Genomic DNA, 22,515 nt, shown 5'->3' on the forward strand with positions numbered 1-22,515 from the left:
ACCGTCTTGTGCCCTGGCCTGTTACATTTGGCGCACGTGACGCTTGCGCATTCACCCTCGTGGTGAAACTTGCATTTGTTGCACCATGGGTAAGGCCCGCTGTATCCTTTCCTTGATGGCTCCGCGGCTTGGATCGCGTAAACCCTTGCGCTTTCCTGCTTCTTGAACGGTGGCTGCTTGGAGTCGGACCCTCGGTGGTGAGAGTTCCATTTCCTCTTGGAGTCAGAGGTTCGCTGCTCGCTTCCGCGCATAGTCAACATACCCGCACGGACCGTATCCCTTGTAAGGGTGATGGCCCGCGCTACCGCCTCATCAAAGGTTGGAGGCGCTGCGGCGTTGAGCGGAACCCTAACAACAGGAGGTAACCCAAAAATATACCTCTCGATCTTCTTTTCCTCCGTGTTTGCCATGTCTGGCACCAACTGGCAAAGCTCGTTGAACCGGTTGTTGTAGGCGTCGATATCCGTTCCTACCATGGTGTGGTTCCAGAATTCCTGCTGCAGACTCTGGATTTCTGCGCGAGAGCAGAACTTTCTCATCATCATTTCCTTCAGTTCTTCCCAGGTCTTGTGAAGAGCAACTTCTCGCCCCAAAGTCTTCACTTGAAGCTTCCACCAAGACGAAGCTGCTTCTTGGAACATGCAGGTCGCGTAAAGGACCTTCTGGTTCTCACTACATCTGCTAATGGAGAGAACTGTCTCCATCTTGTCAATCCAGTTGTAGAGCCCAATGGCCCCTTCGATACCCTTGAATGGCCAAGGCCTACAGGCCATAAATGTCTTATAGGAGCACCCTTTGTCCAAGGCTCCTGATTCGGGTTCTGGGGTCTCGTTCTGACGACCCTGACTTGATTCGGCCTTGCTGGCCTCATGTGTCGCGATCGCCTGCGCGATTATTTCCGCGAGTTCCTCGGGTGTCATGGTGATTCCCTTGGCTCTAGTTGGAGGCATTCTCGCTTTAAAAGAGAATGAAAATATATTAAACTTAACGCATGTACTCTGAGCACATAATGTTCTTTATCTTTATTCACTAGACACTGTGTGACCCGTGTTCCTAAGTGTGTGTATAGTTTCGAAAATATTTTCTTTGAAAAATATTTCATGCGATTCCCCAACGGTTATAGTCTAGGTTAAAACTTCTTTTCCTAGTTCGCTATAACCAGTGCTCTGATACCAATCTGTCACACCCGGCCCTGAACGGCGGAAACAGCCGGGCGCGCGCGAGTGGGGATTGATACTTAAGCACGGGCCATTGCAAACATTCAAGATAAGATTTTCATTGCGCATGAAATGTTTAATACAAATACATTACATTGTTTAAAAATTACATAAAATCATCCAAGTATAAAAACTGTTGAAGATTTCCACGCCATATCCCCTTGCGCGGCGAGAACAACCACGCGCATCGAAGGGATAGAACTAAAATCTTCCAAAAAGCTAGTTTTAGATGTTCAGCGTGAGGTGCTCTAAGTGTGACTCCATGCGTTACCTAGTTATCTCCTGAAAGACACGTAAAACATTTGAATCAGTATAAACTGAGTGAGTTCACAAGTTTTAGTAACTTGATAAATCGTATTGCATCATAATTGTGATAAAAGTCATTCTAAAACATAATTCTGATAGCATCATTGTAACACATGCTTGGTAAAACATAGTTCTATCAACATATTCTGATAAAATCGTTCCGCGGGTTACGCGCGAACATTTCTGGGAACTGTGCTCGTCTGTGTAAGTGGCGCTGCCACTACGAGCGAAATAAGTAATACCGTCCCGCGGGTTGCGCGTGGACATTTCTGAAAAGCCGTGCTCGTCTGTGTAAGTGGCGCTGCCACTACGAGCGAAATACTGTAATACCGTCCCGCGGGTTACGCGCGGACGTTGTGCCGGAAAACAAGGCGCTCGTCTGCGTAAGAGGAGCGACCTCTACGAGCGGGCTCAAACCCATAGTACTGCCCCATGACCATACTAGGCACTCGTCTGCGTAAGAGGTGCGACCCCTACGAGTGGGCGGATCAAACCAGCAGTCCCTACCCTTAGAGTTCCAATGGTAAAGTGATCACTTACTCGAGTTCTGGCGCACATACATCGTAAATCATAGATAACCGTTTGCATTGCTCATCAAGAAACATAATTTAAACACATAATCGCTTGCATAGCTTGTAAGTATACCATGATAAAACATTATTTAAGTACGTGTCCCTCGCCCCGAAAATAGTTTAAAAATAGTGAAAACAGTGAGAATAGGGGCTGTGAGACTCACATGTGGTTCTTGTTAAGGGATTAATCGAGATTCGGGTTTTCTTGGTGTTGGCCTTTGAATTGAAGGTCTAGAATACGATTAAATAACAAGAAGTATATAAGAAATTGGAGAATATAAGGTTTGGAAAGTAGATCTCAAGTTTATAATCTCGGCTTACCTAGTAACTGGAACGGAATTGAAAATAACGGATGCTTGGGAGATGTTTAGTGCAAGTTTGCAGTTCTTAAGAGAGAAGTTTGAAGTGTGTTTGGGTGATAATTTAGGTTACATATTTATAGGCAAACTCAAGGGAACACAATCCCTTGATTTAGGGGATTGTAATCTTTTCATATCTAGGTGTAATGATGATAAAGTATGGAAATTATTATTGTTTATTGTTTATTTAAAAGTGGAGTAGTGGATAAAAGATTTTGATTTGATTTGGTCAGGACATGCAGGTCTGTGGTTGGTGGGAGTAGGGTGGCTGACAGTTGACTTTTCATGTTACAGTGTGCTTTTTCAGGTACTTTTGTCAGTGTACAGTAAAAAGTGGAAAATCTCTGAAACACGCTACTGTTTCCTTTTGGGCGGGAGTAATCTCCTTATATCTGGAGAATAGACTAAGTGTTCTGTGCGTATCACTTTGTGCGCATAGCTTTCTGCGTGAAGGACATTTCTTTGCTGCGGGTAGGTGCGTAACCTTCTCGCAGTTAGGGACATTGAGTTTCATTTGTAGATTCTCCAGGTGGTCTTGGTATTTCAACATAGTGATCAGTCATGTTTGAAGTCAATTCCATCTTGGAGCTTCAGACAAACTAGCTCTCAATGTTCCCGCCATGCGGGGAGGTTAGTTCCCTTCCGCACGCGCATAAACGATTTAGGATGCACCCGCCTTAGCATCATGCGGGATGGTCAACCCATTAGACAACATAACGTTAAGGTATATGAAAACATAAAGCCAAAACATTCGCGCATGGCGCATATAACATATGCCCACGCTGACTATCATGGCGCGCTCGCGCAGGGCGCACATAACAAATGTACGCGCTGACTAACATAGCGCGCTCGCGCAGGGCGCACATAACAAATGCACGCGCTGATTCTAATATGGCGCGCTCGCGCAAGGCGCATATAACATAATTACCTAATATTTAGGTTGATTACTTGGTTTAAGGGATTGGGAATTTACCGGGTGTCACACTTCACGAATCATCTATCGACCGTTAGCTGTAACATTAGTTGATTTTAATAATGTATATATTTTGTTATGTTTATTGTTATATTGTTAATCGTCATTTAAAAAGATTAGCTTATTTATTTCATTACTCGTCAAGGCCTAGGTACCTTTTATTTTAACTTGGTTGAGGTAATTAAATTCTCGGACACTGAAGTAGAAAATAAAACACTAATGGAAAAATGGTATAAGTATTACGAAACATGATCAAATACATTTTATTTTTAACATGAAAACAGTGAGAACCAATTATTTGTTATTATTAGGTTTATTTTTATAGGTGTTTGTTGTTATTTTTTGTTCATATTTGCTAGTTTTCGATTATGAGACGTTATAAGTATTTGTTGATTTATATTTTGTTGTTATTATTAGATTTTTTCTTTTGCTGTTATAACTACTTGTTGGTATTTGCTGTTGTTATTTTGTTCTTGATTTTGATTATTTTGTTGTATTTTTTAGGTTTTTTTCTTTGTTATTATAAATCATTGTTTATGTAGATTGGTATTTTTTCTTACGTTCTCATTTTTTTATAAATTATTATTATTTCCTCCGTTCTCATGTTAAGATTAAAATGCACATGAACCTTCCCCTAGGTATTACTATGACTATTACGAGCACCTATCCCTTTCCTCCATTCATTACGTCCGCCACCTTCACTCACCCTATATTAAGGGACCAACCTTTCTATGAATCGTCATTTTAGCTTTACCATTTTTCCACTTATCAATGGAATCACTAACAAAAGGGTTAAGATGGAGACAATCATCTCTAAAACCTATTCAGATCACCAACAGAAGCAGCATTGCAAATCACGATGCTACTGATGGGGAACAACCATTGAGTCCAGCAGCCCGTTGTTCCACCAACCAAATTTCAATATCTACATCATAGCGATTATCGGTTTCAAAAACCCTATTAATCCTCGTGTTGTATACGAGAAGCTGCCACAATCTTTGCTTAAGCATCCTCGTTTCTCTAGTTTGCAGGTATTAGTAGTTTAGTACGTTTCATTCGATATCTTGAAGCTAATAGCTAGTCAGGGCCAGGAGGGTATACAAGGCTCTGCTGCCTTCTATAACCCGTCTCTCTATCATGTGTTCGGTTCATTGGAACACCTTTTAAATGCGTCATACGAAAAAGTTTCAAAAAGATAATGCAAAAATGAATTTTATATGATTTCTTTTTGCATGTAATGTAATATACGTGTAACAAACGTTTACACTCTAAGATGAATAGTAACGTTTGTAATATTTTTGTAACGTAAACGTTGTCGATTTTTTTAAAAAAAAATAGCTTTGATAAATAGTATTTTAATAAACGTTTACTATAGATGATCAATAGTATGTTTGGTTCACTATCTTGATGTTTAGTTTTTAAGCATCCATGTCATCAGTGGCGGATCCAGGATTTTTTTCCAATTGGTTCACTGTTTTTAAATGCTATAATTTTATACGACCGGCCATAAAAGTTCGGGTCGATTTGAAGGTTTAGGTCGGTTCAACGGTTCAGGTCGGGTAAGGCCGTAAGGTTCATTACATATCATAAATACGATAAATTAACAAAAAACAAACATTGTCATAGAAAGGATAACATACATAATGCCTAAAAATCAAATGTAAACATCACTAATTTTCTAATTCAATTAACAATCTTCAACATAATCATTTAACAAACTTCAACATAATCATTCTTTCTAATTGTAATTTTAGTAAACAAAAAAGAATAATTGAAGCAAAACATCAAAACTTACCTTACTTGCTGAATAAAAAAAGAAAAAAACTGGAAATAAAAAATTGTAAAGCGCTGAGGATGAGAATCAAACCCGGGTGGACAGGAGGGTAGGCTGGATTAAAAAGAGGAGTATTACCATCAGACCAGAGTTTCAGATTGTATATGGGTTCACTCTCAAAATATATATGGGTTCACTCTCATAAATTATACCTATATTCTATATAAATTTCGAAACTCAGTGAGTTCCCGTGAACCCGTATATGATTATATAGATCCGCCCCTGCAGGTTGTAGATGAGAAGAATGGTGGAATAATGAAATGGGTTCCTACAACTGTGAATTTAAACAATCACATTATCATCCCTAACATCCCACAAACCTTAGACTCTCCTAACAAGTTCCTGGAAGATTATGCCTACAATCTTAGTAAAACATCCATTGAATCTTCAAAGCCCATGTGGGATCTCCACCTTCTCAACCTCAAAACCTCGGACGCAGAGGCGATGGGGATATTCCGAATCCACCATTCCCTTGGCGACGGCACCTCCCTTATGTCCTTGCTACTCGCTTGCACTCGCCAGATCGACAATCCTGACTTAGTTTCCTCCATCCCAAAGAAAAAAGATTCGGATTCGGGTTGGTTTTCGTCCTTAAGACCCAGCCGTGGAGGACCGTGGTGGAAGCGGTGCTTCATGGCAGTTTGCATGGTTTTCTGGTTGGTTTGGAATACGTTGGTAGACGTTGGATATATTATGGCGACGGGATTGTTTTTGAAGGATACCGAAACACCTATAAAGGCTCCGGCAGGAGTTGAGCTTAAGCCGAAGAAAATCGTTTACCGGACAGTTAGCCTAGACGATATGAAGCTCATCAAGAATGCCATGAATACGGTGAGCGATTTAAAAAAGATATGTTTGTATGAAATAACAAAATATGTCATTTATTTTGGGGTGAATTTCATACATGTATCTTTAACTTCAATTAAATCGAACGTTGAGGTTTATATATATTCACATTTTACGTTCTTTACCTTTCCTTAAAAAAATGATCATTTTAGTACTACAATTTTATTCTTTTATACGCGGCCCCCGTCGGTTAAAGATAGCTCGAGCTGGCCACGAGCCCCTAGCGCTCCACCTATTGAGGGATTAAAGAAAAAATATGTAATTTTCATAATTTGTTTACTTTCCAATTTTTTTGTATGTACGTTCTTTTTATCACGGTTACTTTATAAAATCTTTTTTAAAAAGTAAATACCAGTGTTGGTTTTTGTGTTTCAGGCCCATTACCCCTACGGCGGTTTGGCCTCTGTCCGAAGCCCAAAAACGTCTTCTAAATAAAGTTATGAGTCTTTTTATGTTTTTTCAGCAGTTTTTATGTTTTTATTTTTGGGTTTGTGTTTAGCCCATGGCCTTTTTTAGGCCCAATCCGTATTAGAACATCTATTTATATTCAGTATATGTAATGTGAAAGATCAGACTTGAATTTTATTAATAATTATTTTTCTCTTCATTTTCCCTTGACCTTTGGGTGGATTTGGGGGTTTTGGAAGTTCATCACGGGTATTCACTGAATCAACGTGATTCGATCTTCGTTTTCGTTTTACCGCTGCATCAGTTTCACTCGATTTGGGGTTATTTATTCAAGTTTCAATGATCTAGGTTTAAATTTGTGGTATTCAGTTTAGATTTTTGGATGCACTTTGATAGTTAGATTCTTCATTTTAACCTGATATTTACTGATCTCCAACATCATCAGGTTCATCTAGTCCATGCACTTAGATTCTTTTTTGTTTTTTTATAAAAAAGGGATGGGGTAGTTTGCTTATTTCACTCATTTTAACCGAAGAAATGTTAACGCTAAACGGATAAAGTGTGCCAACGTATAATTTTTAGAGACACTAAACGTGCTTATTAAAGGACGTAATATATATGTAATTAACCCTTAATATCATGTACAGACGATAAACGACGTCGCAATAGGTGTGACCCAAGCTGGATTATCACAATACCTCAACTGTAGATATGGTAAGTTATAAAAGCAATTATTTATGGTTCCAAGCATTTATCAAATCATTTTAAACATTTCGGTTCTCAATTGCTACTTCCAACTTTTTCTTATGTCTGATTTTGTGCAAGTCTTATTGTGTTGTACAAATTTGTAAGGCGAGGGAAAAAATAGCAAAGGTGCAACGGAGAAGAAAAACAACCTGCCGAAGAAGAAGATACAGTTACGGTCAATGCTTGTAGTCAACGTAAGACCATCTTCAGGCATTCAGGTGAGTCTCAATGACAAGAAAAAAAACATAACCAAACATTCTGGATTAAAGTTTGATTGATATGTCAATTACATATATATTACAGGAATTGGCAGATATGATGGAGAAGAATAGTGAAGCAAAATGGGGGAATTGGTTTGGTTATGTGATATTTCCATTCACCGTTGGTATAAGGGATGATCCGCTAGACTATGTTAGAGAAGCTAAGGCAACCATAGATCGGAAAAAGCACTCCCTCGAGGCATTAGTTTCCTTTTCGATAACTGCTTTAGTTGTTAAGTTGTTCGGCATCAAGGTGATTAATCTATATAAATAAAATCATATTCGGCATAAGCTTGTCACTTGTGGCATCTCTTGTACGTACTACTAACAGAAGCTATTGTCGGCTATATTTTTATAGGCATTAAACACAATTACAAGCACGACCTTCTTTCATACAACCTTGATCTTCTCAAACATGGTTGGGCCTCAAGAAGAAATTGAATTTTATGGTCATGACATGGAATTCATTGCTCCTAGTTGTTATGGCCACTCACATGTATGTAGCATATATATATGTTTAATTATTTGTATCCACAAGGAGCTAACACTCTACTCTTTTCTTCATGTGATAAAGGGCATGATGATTAATTTCCAAAGCTATGTGAACAAGATGACAATAGTCCTCTCTGTTGATGAAAACACGATCCCGGATCCTCATAAATTGTTAGATGATATTGAAGCATCGCTAAAACTCATCAAAGAAGCTGTTTATTCGAAGGGACTCGTTGAGGAGGGCATCTCTAAGGCTACATTTACCTAAACTGAAATTATTGAATGAATGATATTAAACTTTGCATTATAACGTTATTATTCCTATTATTATATCTGTAATCGTATTTTAGTATAAGTGTTTGGTGGTTGAAGCGGTTAAATAACGAACTCCTAGCATAACCGTTGCAAGACTTGAAAACATCACCGTTAACCATCACCAAAAACTGTATGTGTATCTACTGTACTCGGACACCAAGTTATCCAATAATATCGTTGTTTGTTTGTTTAACCATTCACCGCAAATCCCACACACACAGAGTTAGACACATAAAAGAGTGTAGAAGAATGGTATTAAAAAATAAGATATGACAGGATATGTAACAGCACCTCACATTTTATAGTTAATTTTTCTATAATAAACACTTAAAACTTAATCAAAAGGTTATTCTAATACGATATAATATTTACCTTAAATACAATTCTGCTTAAAAAGCATCTGTTCTTGTTCATTTGAGTATCAGGTCAAGGGAATACAGTGGCGAAGCTTGGACGTGAACGCTGGTGTGGGGGGGCGAACTCAAAATGTATAAAAAATTTCATAAACGAAGGGGGGCCGGGCTTAAATTTTTGGTCGAAAACAGACAAATTTACACTACGCATAAAATATTTCGGACGAAAACGGCTAAATTTACACTAACGCGCGAAAAAACAGGGGGGCCTGGCCCTCATTATACTTCGCCCCTGAGGGAATATACTGGTATAGTCAAGGTGGTTATGGTCATGTGTTGGCTGACGGGTGGGCAAAGGGTTGAAACATTAAATTACTTGGCCCACAAACCTTTTTTTGTATGTAATACATGTATAAGAAAACAACATTAATAAAATAAAATATGAATATTTGAATATAACAATTTAGAAGGTTGTATAAAATAGACCATTGTCAACTTTCAACCCGGTACAAACTTGTCTTTTTTCTTTATTATATCCGTGCCTCCTTTTTATTATTTAATATTACCATTGTTATTACTCAAATGTACACTATATAAACAAACCAACTTGCATCTGATCATATATAGACAGAATAACAGAAATTGTCCTTTATGTTTGCGTTAAATTTCAGTGGTTGTCCTTTATCTTTAAAAGTAACATAAATTGTACTTTACGTTTCGAAATGTAACACCGTTTGTCCTTTTGGCCTAAACCAGTTAGTTTTTCCCGTTAAGTTAGGTCATGTGCGTTGCACATGAGGGCAAATTCGTCAATTTACCTATTTAATTATATATAAACATTTTAGAAACAAAAAAACAAATTTAATAACTTTAAATATATATATATATAACTTAACCCCCCCCCCTCTTCTTCTTCCTCCCTTCCTGCCACACCAAGGTCTCTTTCCGGTGAGCCGTCGTCTTCTTCGACAACGAAGACCATCCCCACTCCCACCAGAAACCACCATCACAATCCACCACCACCCACACCCACAAACACTCCCTTCCACCACCATTGTCCTCAACACAACCACAACAACCTGCCACGGTATTCTAACTTAAACATTGTCGAGGTCATACATAGCATATTACAGGACTCAAAAGAATGAAGCTAGCATGTTACAAGTATTCCGACTCAACCACTATTACCTGCAACAGTATTCTGGCGACGGTATTCCGATTCAAACGAAGGTGGCTAGCAGATTGTAGGGATCAGACATAGCAGATCTAGCGGCAGCTGATGTCTAGGGTTTTGATTTGTGGCTATTTTTGAAAGATATTATCCAAATCTAGAGTGTTGCGGATAGCTAGGGTTTCAATCTGGGGCTTTTTTAGTAAGAGAGATGCAGATCTACTTCCGGCAGGTTTTGGGGTTTCCGGTGTAGGGGTGAATGATGGTGAAATTATGATACAGCGAAGGTGGTTGGGTGTAGTGGTGATAGAGACGATAAACAGGAGGGTTAATCAAACGGTGGTTGTGTCAGTTGCAAAGATACGGTGGTGGTCGGGGTTAACGGGAATGGTGGTTTTCTTTGTCGGCGGCGACGGTGGCTCCCCGGAAAGAGACCTTGGTGTGGCTGGAAGGGAGGAAGAAGAAGAGGGGGGGGGGGGGGGGTTTGGGTGGGTTAAGTTATATATATATATTTAAAGTTATTAAATTTGTTTTTTTGTTTTTAAAATGTTTATATATAATTAAATAGGTAAATTGACGAATTTTCCCTCATGTGCAATGCACATGACCTAACTTAACGGGAAAAACTAACTGGGTTAGGCCAAAAGGACAAACAGTGTTACATTTCGAAAAGTAAAATACAATTTATGTTACTTTTAAAGATAAAGGACGGCCACTGAAATTTGGCGCATACATAAAGGACAATTTCTGTAATTCTATCTCATATATATTAGCTTACAACTTATATTACTTATCCATCAATGGAGTCAGGGTTGAAATGGAGAAAATCATCTCTAAAACCAGTTCAAACCACCAAGACTAGAAGCCTTAGTCAAGATGCCGATATGATAGCAAGCGGCGAAGAACAATCGTTGAGTCCAGCATCACATTTGTTCCACCAACCAAATTTCAATCTCTAAATCATAGCGATTATCGGTTTCAAGAACACTATTAATCCTCGTGTCATGCATGACAAGCTGCCTCAATCTTTGCTTAAACATCCTTGGTTTTCTAGCTTGCGGGTAACTAACTATGTTTGGTTCGCTGTCTTGAAGTTAATAGTTTGAAGCTAGTCTTGTTTTTTTATTTTATTTTTATTCGTATGAAGGTCGTTTTCCTGATTCAGTTTGTAATAGTGTCTCGTTCTGTCTAGTTTCTTACTAGACTGGTTTTTTAATAGAAGTTTAGCCGTTCAAAAAAAACGAAGCTAGTTTTCAAGCATTCATGCAATTAAACACAGGTTATAGATGACAAAAATGGTGGAACAATGAAATGGGTTCCTACAAATGTGAGTCTAAACAACCACATCATCACCCCTAACATCCCAAAAACACTAGAGTCCCCTGATAAGTTCCTTGAAGATTATGTCTACAATCTCAGTAACTTATGAAAAAACTGAGTATGGGTCGAACCATTGAATCGAATAGGAGACTTTCATACAATATTTATATACATACGAAAGAATCGGATTAATAATTATGCCCTGACGCCACCCCGTGGCCCATTCGAAATTTTGACAGTACTGCCAAAGGGGTATGTTCACCGAGCCGGAGAAAAAACTGAGTATGGGTCGAACCACTGAATCGGATCAGAAATTCGGTCTTGGAGACTTCCATACAATATTTTATACACATACGAAAGAATCGGATAAATAATTATGCCCTGACGCCACCCCAAGGTCCGTTCGAAATTTTTCCAGTATTGCCAAAGGGGTATGTTCACCGAGCCGGAGAAAAAACTGAGTATGAGTAGAACCATGAATCGGATCAGAAATTCGGTCTTGGAGACTTCCATACGATATTTTATACACATACAAAATAATCGAACCAATAATTATGCCCTGACGCCACGCCGAGACCCGTTCGAAATTTTTCCAGTATTGCCAAAGGGGTACACCGAGCCGGAGAAAAAACTGAGTATGGGTCGAACCACTGAATCGAATCAGAAATTCGTTGTTGGAGACTTCCATTCGATATTTTATACACATATGAAAGAATCAGATCAATAATTATGCCCTAACGCCACCCCGCGACCCGTTCAAAATTTTGCCAGTACTGCCAAAGAGGTATGTTCATCGAGCCAGAGAAAAAACTGAGTATGGGTCGAACCACTAAATCGAATTAGAAATTTGGTCTTGGAGACTTCCATACAATATTTTATACACATACGAAAGAATCGGATCAATAATTATGCCCTGACGCCACCCCAAGGCCCGTTCGAAATTTTTCCAGTATCGCCAAACGAGTATGTTCACCGAGCCGGAGAAAAAACTGAGTATGGGTAGAACCATGAATCGGATCAGAAATTCGGTCTTTGAGACTTCCATACAATATTTTATACACATACAAAAGAATCGAACCAATAATTATGCCCTGACGCCACGCCGAGACCCGTTCGAAATTTTTCCAGTATTGCCAAAGGGGTATGTTCACCGAGTCGGAGAAAAAACTGAGTATGGGTCGAACCACTGAATCGAATCAGAAATTCGTTGTTGGAGACTTCCATACGATATTTTATACACATATGAAATAATCAGATCAATAATTATGCCCTAACACCACCCCGCTGTAACACCCCGACCAAAGGCGGATTATACATCGGGGCGCCACATATTGTTTCATTACTCGTGACACTATTGGGTGTCAATATTTAATAAATACATTCATTCGCGCACGCACAAAGCAAACACATAATATAATTCAACATAAATCAATATATTATAAATCAAAATATTCGAACAGCAATAACTTGTCTTGATACATTTTAATCTAGGTCCAAAAGTAAAAACGTCCTATGTGTCCACAAGCTCCAAAACGGCTACTGCAAACCTGAACATGTGTTAAAATAAACGTCAAACACTTGCGTGTTGGTGAGAAATCAAGTTTAATACAATACATAGATAACAATAAATCTGCGCGCAACACGTGTATGTCTGGTGTTTAACAAGGGTGCAATCAGATTGTGATCAAGCCTAGATAGATCATAGCTCATAGTTCATAGTTCAATCCGTGCTCCCAATTGAGCACAAAAACGAGAAAACATCTGTGCAAGTGTAAACAAAGAAAACCGTAAACGATAGGTCTCCCGTGTTCATCTAATGGATCCATGAAAACTGCGGAATAGGCCGAACAAAGCGGTTAATGATACACACATACAAATAAACAGCCAAGTAAACGTCCTCAACACATGGGATACTGCGCGACTAAAGCTCATAAACAAGTTTAAGACTCTAAGTTTGTATGAACACATGAACATCCCAAAACATTAAAAGCAAAAAGGGATTAGGTACGAGATTACTCACTTGATAAAGATGCGATGATAGATAAAGCAAGAACCAAACAAGCAAGTTAACCTATAAGTAAAGATTATTGTTTTAACGATCGGTTTTAAGTCTTGATTATAAGTTAGCATAATTAATAAGTAAATTATTATATATATAACATATATACATTACCGGAAAAGCAGGGCAGAACGGAGGGGAAGACGGAGGCAGAGAGGGAGGCGGCAGAGAGCAAGGAAAACAGGAGAGAGTAAGTGTTTGTGTGTGTAGTGTTAAGAAAAATAATACTATATATAGGCAAACCCTAGGGGACACAAACCCTAGAAAAGATCTCCAAAAGTAAAAGAAAAGATATCAACAGTAAAAAGTTCTGAAAAGTAAAGATATCAAAAGATATGGTAGCAGGGAAAAAGAGAAAAAGGCTGACAGGATTCAGAAAAAGGCATGGGAGAGGACAGATAAAGTTACTGGTCAAGCATGGAAAAAGCAGATTCTCAAAAGATTATGTCAGTCACTTTATCTGTCAACCAATGGGGTTGGTGCGCATGCTGCGCCGAAAGTAACTTTTTAGACATAAAGCAGATTAGGTCAACAGCTCAAAAGATAAGACAACTCAAAAGCAACGGCTAGATTAAACAGAAGAAAACTCAAAAGGGGTTTAGCGCGAGAAGGCTAAGGCGCGAAGGCAGACACAGAAGGTCAAGAGAGCGCGAGCGCGAAGGCAGACAGAACTAACCTTAACGTGTCGCGGAAAGAACTACATTTCTAAGCGCGCCGCGGGAAGAATCACATTTCTTAGCGCGCCGCGGGAGGAACTAAAATTCCTAGCGCGCCGCGGGAAGAACTATAATTCTTCGCGCGTCGAGGGATGAACTACGATTCTTAGCGCGCTGCGAGAAGAACTACAAATCCTTAGCGCGTCGCGGGAAGAACTACCGTTCTTAGCGCGCTGCGAGAAGAATTACAATTCTTAGCGCGCTGCGAGAAGAGTTCGTCTCGCGTATCGCTGAAACAGGTGGTCTTCACGCAGGATTCCTTGTAAGGGGTCTGGCGCGTGGAGCTGCGCAGACAACCTTAGGCGGGAAGGAACAAAGGACAAGCAAAGAGTTAGAAGAAAAAGAGGGAAACAAGGCGTAAGGGCGGGACGGCGACAAGAGGGAAAAGAAGGCGGAAAGAGAGGAGAGGGACGGGACGGCGGAAAGAAAGAGAGAAAGAGGCGGGAAGGAAAATATATATTATTATTAAAAGTAAAATATAAGTATAAATATTAAATAATAAAAGAAAGAGATCGGGTCAGAGAAACGGGTACCTGGGTCGGGTCGGATCAGGGCAGATGTCACAGTCTCCCCTACTTTAAGAAATTTCGTCCCGAAATTTATCTCGAAGTAGGTTGCGCAGAGAACAGGTGCGGGTACTTGATCTTCATTTGATCTTCCCTTTCCCATGTAAACTCGGCTCCGCGCTTGGACTCCCAGCGAACTTTCACGATAGGGATACGACTGCGCTTGGTTTGCTTTACCTCGCGATCCATAATCTCAACAGGCTTCTCAACGAAATGCATAGTTTCATCAACTTGAACTTCATCAAGTGGAATGTGAAGGTTCTCGTCGGCTAAACACTTCTTGAGATTGGATACATGGAACGTTGGATGCACATTACTGAGCGCGGGCGGCAGGTCAAGTCTGTAGGCAACTTTTCCCACACGCGCGAGAATCTTGAATGGTCCAACATATCGAGGAGCAAGCTTACCTTTCTTCCCAAAGCGGACAACACCTTTCCAAGGCGACACTTTGAGGAGAACAAGATCACCAACTTGAAATTTGAGAGGCTTCCGCCTACGATCTGCGTAACTCTTCTGTCGGCTTCTGGCAGTCAGCAGATGATCACGGATCTTGGCGATTTTATCGGTTGTCTCTTGAACAAGTTCGGGTCCTGTGATTTGAGCTTCTCCCACTTCGTTCCAACAAATCGGGGAGCGGCACTTACGACCGTAAAGTGCTTCAAATGGGGCCATACCGATACTGGAATGATAGCTGTTATTATAAGAGAACTCGATCAAAGGCAGGTGCGAATCCCAATTACCTCCAAAATCAAGAACACAAGATCGGAGCATATCCTCAAGAGTTTGAATAGTTCGCTCAGACTGTCCGTCAGTCTGAGGATGATATGCCGTACTCATGTCCAAGCGAGTTCCTAGCGCAGATTGGAGAGATTTCCAAAAGCGAGATATAAAACGGCCATCGCGATCGGATATGATGCTCAAAGGAGTACCATGGCGGCAGACAATTTCCTTGACATAAAGCTGCGCGAGTTGCTCAACACGGTAGTTTTCACGAATGGGCAGAAAGTGAGCAGACTTAGTCAAACGATCCACTATTACCCAAATGCTATCATGTTTGCTTGCTGTCAAAGGTAACTTGGTAATAAAGTCCATCGCTACACATTCCCATTTCCACGTAGGAATTTCTGGTTGTTCGAGCAAACCAGATGGGCGTTGGTGTTCAGCTTTCACTTTAGAACAAGTCAGACATTTAGCTACGAACACAGCAATATCCTTCTTCATACCGGGCCACCAATAAGTAATGCGCAGATCCTTGTACATCTTATCAGCGCCAGGATGAATAGAATACCGAGATTTGTGCGCTTCACTCAGGATATCAGCGCGAAGATTCTCATCAAAGGGAATCCAGATGCGATTGAGATAGCAGAGAATTCCACTCAGATTAGGGACAAAGAGCGCTTCCGCGCCACACGCTAACTCGGCGCGAAGGTTACCATTACTGATGGATGCGCGCTGCGCGTCACGAATACGCGATTCAAGGTTGCTTTGAATCGGCGCAAAGTGAAGATGCGTGCGCGGCAAAATACAGTTAAGCTGGCAGGGTTTTCGGCTGAGCGCATCGGCTACCACATTAGCCTTACCAGGATGATACCGGATCTCACAATCGTAATCGCTGATGAGTTCGTTCCATCGGCGTTGCCTCATGTTAAGTTCCTTTTGATCAAAGATATGCTGAAGGCTTTTATGGTCAGTGTAGAGGATACACTTAGTACCATAAAGGTAGTGTCTCCAGATCTTCAAGGCAAAAACAACTGCACCTAGTTCGAGGTCGTGAGTTGTATAATTCTTTTCATGAACCTTGAGTTGCCTTGATGCGTAAGCGATAACCTTGCCTCGTTGCATAAGAACACAACCGAGACCTTGGTTGGATGCATCGCAATACACGACAAAATCATCATTACCCTCAGGTAGCGCAAGAACAGGAGCTTCACACAACAAACGCTTGAGCGTTAGAAAGGCTTCTTCTTGCTTCGAGCCCCAAATATATGGTTTACCTTTGTGCGTTAGAGCTGTTAAAGGCAAAGCGATCTTCGAGAAGTTCGAAATGAAGCGCCGGTAATAACCAGCTAAGCCCAGAAAGGAACGGATCTCAGAAGGAGAGGATGGCGTAATCCAGTTCTTGATTGCTTCAATCTTGGATGGGTCGACATGAATACCCATCTTGTTAACAACATGACCAAGAAACTGTACTTCATCAGACCAGAATTCACACTTGGAAAGCTTAGCATAGAGTTGCTCAGCTCTAAGCTTTTGCAATACCAATCGGAGATGTTGCTCATGCTCGGCCTTGGTCTTAGAATACACCAGAACATCATCGATAAACACGATCACGAATTTATCCAAGAAAGGCCTACACACCCGATTCATTAGATCCATGAAAACGGCGGGTGCGTTGGTTAGACCGAAGGACATGACCAAGAATTCAAAATGGCCATAACGAGTTCGAAAAGCAGTCTTCGGAACATCTTCATCGCGGATGCGCAACTGGTGATAGCCAGAGCGGAGATCAATCTTCGAGAAACAAGAGGCACCTTGGAGTTGATCAAAGAGGTCGTCAATACGCGGTAAAGGATACCGGTTTTTAATGGTGAGTTTGTTCAACTCGCGGTAATCAATACACATGCGAAACGATCCATCTTTCTTTTTAACGAACAACACCGGAGCACCCCAGGGCGAAGAGCTAGGGCGAATGAATCCTTTAGCGGTCAACTCTTGAAGTTGGCTTGCCAATTCTTGCATCTCAGCGGGTGCAAGACGATAAGGAGATTTAGCTACGGGGGAAGCACCAGGGACAAGATCAATACGGAACTCGACTTCACGAGCGGGAGGGATACCAGGAAGATCATCAGGAAAAACTTCAGGGAAATCACGCACAACGGGGATATCGCGAAGCTTCTTCTTTTCTTCAGCAGGTTTAACCACATGGGCTAAGAATACAATACACCTTTTCCGCATGAGCCTTCGGGCTTCGGCGCAAGACATAAGTTTAAGACCGCGGGAGGGTTTTTCGCCGTAGATATGAAGATCACCATTTTCTCGAGGTATGCGAATCAATTTCTTGGCGCAAATAACTTCGGCGCGATTCTTCGAGAGCCAGTCCATACCAATGATAACATCAAAGCTTCCAAGAGGCATGGGGATGAGGTCAATCAGAAAATCGTTTTCGTTAAGGTTAAGCGTGCAATCTTTTATCACCGAGTTAATTAAAACAGTTTCACCGTTAGCCAATTCAACTGAAAAATTTTCTTTTAAATCGTTGCGCGGTCGCGCAAGCTTCTGCTCGAAGGCGCGAGAGATAAAACTTCGATCGGCGCCAGTATCAAAAAGTATAGAAGCATAAAATCCGTTAAGCAAAAATGTACCATTAACTACGTCATTATTCGCTTGCGCTTGGTGCGCGGTTATGTTAAAAGCTCGTCCACGCGTCACTTGGTTCGAAATCTGGTTCACCGGATTCGCTTGCGTAATCTGAACTTGTAGCCTTGGGCACGCGTTCCGGAAATGACTGGGATCACCGCAGTTATAGCACGACCTGGGTCGTGGGTTTTGGTAGGTTGGTTGTGGGTTCTGCGGGTAGACTGGTGGTGTTGGCGCAGTTGTGTTGGCGAGAGGGACTCTACAGTATTCGGCAGAGTGACCAACGCGGCCACATCGGTTACATTGTCGACACGGGGTTTGGGTTGGGTGGTGAAGTCTACAGGTTGGGCAAAAGGGTTGATTTCCTGTGTAAGGTTTCTTAGGTGGCGGGGCAGGGAGTGCGGGATTGGTTAAGGCATAGTTATGGACTACAGGAGGTGTTGGGTAGGCTGACAGAGGGTTAGGCGTGTAAACTGGAGGTTGGTAGATGGGTTGCTGGACAATGGGCGGGTTGGTAAGCGCATAGGCCTTGCGCCTGCGCTTGAGGTTGTTACGGTTTGAGGGTTCTGATTTGGTTTCTGTTGGTTCAGGGGCAGTCTTGGTGAGTTTGGTCTTTTCAGCTCCCCGCAGGAACAGGGTTCCTGCTCTGACATGGTTGTCGCTGAGCACAGCGGCCAACTCAATGGCGTCAGAGAGGGTTACTGGGTTTCTGGCCCATACAGAATCTTGAATTTCCATGGGGAGACCCCCAAGGAATTTCTCTATGGCTCGGCGGGAAGGGGTAACAAGGTGAGGGACAAGCAGGCTTAGTTCATGGAAGCGCGTCGCGTACTCGCGCGCTTCACCGCTGTATTGCTTAAGATTCCAAAATTCCTCCTCCAGGAACTTCGTTGGGAGGGCAGAATTCTCGCGTAAGAATTTCCTTGAATTCCTCCCATGTCATGCTAGAAGCAGCCTCTGCGCCACGCGTATGAGGTACTCCATTCCACCATGTAAGCGCTCTGGATTCCAGGACACTGGAAGCATATAGGGTTCGTCTGTCTGAGGGGCATTGGGTGTGGAGGAAAGTGTTTTCGATTTTCTCAAGCCACTGGAGCATCACGGTGGCTCCTTCAAGACCTGTGAACTTTGGAGGGTTACCCGCGTTAAAGGATTTAATGTTATAACTCGAGGTGTTGTTTTGGCTCAAGGCTTGGGCTATCGCGGCGGCCATTTCCTGGGAACGTTGCTGTCTACGCATGCGCGAGGCTTCTCTTCTCTGAAATCGGCGAGATAGCGGAGGCATTCTATAAAAATTTTAATTTTAGTTAATATCTTGGTTTTAGCGCAAAGTTTTAATCTTATAAAGCTTGGTTTCACGGAGTCAGTTACAGTCAAAAGTTAAAGTAAAATAAATGACCCTAAATGCAGACTTAATAAAGGTAACAAATTCGAATCAATAATCGACAATTCATGTATCACCATGACTTTCCGAATTCCCAATTTAAAATATACGAGCAAACGAGTATTGGAGATTGACGGTTCATGTATCACCATGACTTTTCAATCTTCAACATAAAACATACAAGAAAATGAGTATTGGAGGTTGACAATTCATGTATCACCATGACTTTTCAAATCTCCAACCTCAGAACATAATCGTAAATGGAAATTGAAAATCAACTATTCATGTATCACCATGACTTTTCGGATTTTCAATCCCAACAAACGAATATGTAAGTAAAATCAATAAAAATCGAAATTCACAAAAATCGAAATATCGCGGAATAAAACATAAAATCATATACTGCGCAAGCGCGAGCATATTCATAAATAACGAGTAATTAACAATAAGCGCGCAAACATGAGATTTCTCTCATGCGCGAGAAGTGACTCTTAGGTATTCTTGGCCGTTACGTCTAACCACCTATCCTAAAGTCAACGAGCTCTGATACCAATCTGTAACACCCCGACCAAAGGCGGATTATACATCGGGGCGCCACATATTGTTTCATTACTCGTGACACTATTGGGTGTCAATATTTAATAAATACATTCATTCGCGCACGCACAAAGCAAACACATAATATAATTCAACATAAATCAATATATTATAAATCAAAATATTCGAACAGCAATAACTTGTCTTGATACATTTTAATCTAGGTCCAAAAGTAAAAACGTCCTATGTGTCCACAAGCTCCAAAACGGCTACTGCAAACCTGAACATGTGTTAAAATAAACGTCAAACACTTGCGTGTTGGTGAGAAATCAAGTTTAATACAATACATAGATAACAATAAATCTGCGCGCAACACGTGTATGTCTGGTGTTTAACAAGGGTGCAATCAGATTGTGATCAAGCCTAGATAGATCATAGCTCATAGTTCATAGTTCAATCCGTGCTCCCAATTGAGCACAAAAACGAGAAAACATCTGTGCAAGTGTAAACAAAGAAAACCGTAAACGATAGGTCTCCCGTGTTCATCTAATGGATCCATGAAAACTGCGGAATAGGCCGAACAAAGCGGTTAATGATACACACATACAAATAAACAGCCAAGTAAACGTCCTCAACACATGGGATACTGCGCGACAAAAGCTCATAAACAAGTTTAAGACTCTAAGTTTGTATGAACACATGAACATCCCAAAACATTAAAAGCAAAAAGGGATTAGGTACGAGATTACTCACTTGATAAAGATGCGATGATAGATAAAGCAAGAACCAAACAAGCAAGTTAACCTATAAGTAAAGATTATTGTTTTAACGATCGGTTTTAAGTCTTGATTATAAGTTAGCATAATTAATAAGTAAATTATTATATATATAACATATATACATTACCGGAAAAGCAGGGCAGAACGGAGGGGAAGACGGAGGCAGAGAGGGAGGCGGCAGAGAGCAAGGAAAACAGGAGAGAGTAAGTGTTTGTGTGTGTAGTGTTAAGAAAAATAATACTATATATAGGCAAACCCTAGGGGACACAAACCCTAGAAAAGATCTCCAAAAGTAAAAGAAAAGATATCAACAGTAAAAAGTTCTGAAAAGTAAAGATATCAAAAGATATGGTAGCAGGGAAAAAGAGAAAAAGGCTGACAGGATTCAGAAAAAGGCATGGGAGAGGACAGATAAAGTTACTGGTCAAGCATGGAAAAAGCAGATTCTCAAAAGATTATGTCAGTCACTTTATCTGTCAACCAATGGGGTTGGTGCGCATGCTGCGCCGAAAGTAACTTTTTAGACATAAAGCAGATTAGGTCAACAGCTCAAAAGATAAGACAACTCAAAAGCAACGGCTAGATTAAACAGAAGAAAACTCAAAAGGGGTTTAGCGCGAGAAGGCTAAGGCGCGAAGGCAGACACAGAAGGTCAAGAGAGCGCGAGCGCGAAGGCAGACAGAACTAACCTTAACGTGTCGCGGAAAGAACTACATTTCTAAGCGCGCCGCGGGAAGAATCACATTTCTTAGCGCGCCGCGGGAGGAACTAAAATTCCTAGCGCGCCGCGGGAAGAACTATAATTCTTCGCGCGTCGAGGGATGAACTACGATTCTTAGCGCGCTGCGAGAAGAACTACAAATCCTTAGCGCGTCGCGGGAAGAACTACCGTTCTTAGCGCGCTGCGAGAAGAGTTCGTCTCGCGTATCGCTGAAACAGGTGGTCTTCACGCAGGATTCCTTGTAAGGGGTCTGGCGCGTGGAGCTGCGCAGACAACCTTAGGCGGGAAGGAACAAAGGACAAGCAAAGAGTTAGAAGAAAAAGAGGGAAACAAGGCGTAAGGGCGGGACGGCGACAAGAGGGAAAAGAAGGCGGAAAGAGAGGAGAGGGACGGGACGGCGGAAAGAAAGAGAGAAAGAGGCGGGAAGGAAAATATATATTATTATTAAAAGTAAAATATAAGTATAAATATTAAATAATAAAAGAAAGAGATCGGGTCAGAGAAACGGGTACCTGGGTCGGGTCGGATCAGGGCAGATGTCACACCCGCGGCCCGTTCAAAATTTTGCCAGTACTGCCAAAGATTCATCGAGCCAGAGAAAAAACTGAGTATGGGTCGAACCACTGAATCGAATCAGAAATTCGGTCTTGGGGACTTCCATACAATATTTTATACACATACAAAAGAATCAGATCAATAATTATGCCCTAGCGCCACCCCGATGCCCGTTCGAAATTTTGCCAGTATTGCCAAAGGGGTTTGTTCATCGAGCTGGAGAAAAAACTGAGTATGGGTCGAACCACTGAATCAGATCAGATATTCGGTCTTGGTGACTTACATACAACATTTTATACACATACGAAAGAATCGGATCAATAATTATGACCTGACGCCACCCCGGGGCCCGTTCAAAAATTTTCCTGTACTGCCTAAGGGGTATGTTCACCGAGCCGGAGAAAAAACTGAGTATGAGTCGAACCAGTGAATCGGGTTAGAAATTCGGTCTTGGAGACTTCCATACAATATTTTACACATACAGAAGAATCAGATCAATAACTATGCCATGACGCCACCCTGGGGCCCGTTCGAAATTTTGTCAGTATTGCCAGTGGGGTATGTTCATCGAGCCGGATAAAAAACTGAGTATGGGTCGAACCACTGAATCAGATCCGAAATTCGGTCTTGGAGATTTCCATACAATGTTTTACACACATACGAAAGAA

General features: G+C 41.2%; 1 pseudogene; it reads left to right on the forward strand.

The window, feature by feature from the left end:
* Positions 1-4,198: 4,198 nt before the first annotated feature.
* On the forward strand, positions 4,199-8,282 carry LOC143630655 (wax ester synthase/diacylglycerol acyltransferase 5-like; annotated as a pseudogene).
* Positions 8,283-22,515: the final 14,233 nt, after the last annotated feature.

Source organism: Bidens hawaiensis, unplaced genomic scaffold (genome assembly GCF_021521415.1).
Source record: "Bidens hawaiensis isolate Kalapana, Puna unplaced genomic scaffold, B.hawaiensis_p1.1 tig00005780_1, whole genome shotgun sequence".
NCBI classification, from domain to species: domain Eukaryota; kingdom Viridiplantae; phylum Streptophyta; class Magnoliopsida; order Asterales; family Asteraceae; genus Bidens; species Bidens hawaiensis.